Below are 760 nucleotides of genomic sequence, written 5' to 3' on the forward strand. Positions count from 1 at the left end.
CCTCTCCCACTCCCCCTGCTTGTGTTCCCTCTCTCGCTGGCTGTCTCTATCTCATAAATAAATAAAATCTTTAAAAAAAAAAAATACAAAATCTGGCTTCCTCTTCCCCTAAGCAGCCTTACGGGACCTCTGAAGATGGTTTGCTATTCGCTTGACCCAGAAAACCCTATGAAATCATGAAAATCAAAAGGTTCAAATCTTTGTGTTCACTTTAAGAACACACGTGAAACTGCTCAGGCCATCAGGGGTATGCATATCCGAAAAGCCACCAAGTATCTGAAAGATGTCATTTTGCAGAAGCAGTGTGTGCAATTACGGCGCTACAATGATGGAGCTGGTCGGTGTCCCCGGGCCAAACAGTGGGGCGGGACACAGGGTCGGCGGCCCAAGAAGAGTGCTGAAATCTTACTGCACATGCTTAAAAATGCAGAGAATAATGGTGAACTTAAGGGTTTAGATGTCAGTTCTCTGGTCACTGAACACATCCAGGTGAACAAAGCCCCCAAGGTGCAGCGTAGAACGTATAGGGCTCATGGTCGGGTTAACCCATACATGAGCTCTCCCTGCCACATCGAGATGATCCTTACTTTTTGAAAAAGAGCAGATTGTTCCTAAACCAGAAGAGGAGGTTGCACAAAAGAAAAACATATCCCAGGGGCACCTGGGTGGCGCAGTCGTTAAGCGTCTGTCTTCGGCTCAGGGCGTGATCCCGGCGTTCTGGGATGGAGCCCCACATCAGGCTCCTCTGCTAGGAGCCTGC

At 48.4% G+C, this 760-nt stretch overlaps 1 pseudogene; it reads left to right on the plus strand.

The window, feature by feature from the left end:
• The first annotated feature begins 135 nt into the window (after window positions 1-135).
• LOC109490126 lies at window positions 136-649 on the plus strand (annotated as a pseudogene).
• The last annotated feature ends 111 nt before the right edge of the window (window positions 650-760 follow it).

This window comes from Ailuropoda melanoleuca, unplaced genomic scaffold (genome assembly GCF_002007445.2).
Source record: "Ailuropoda melanoleuca isolate Jingjing unplaced genomic scaffold, ASM200744v2 unplaced-scaffold52775, whole genome shotgun sequence".
Taxonomy (NCBI): Eukaryota; Metazoa; Chordata; class Mammalia; order Carnivora; family Ursidae; genus Ailuropoda; species Ailuropoda melanoleuca.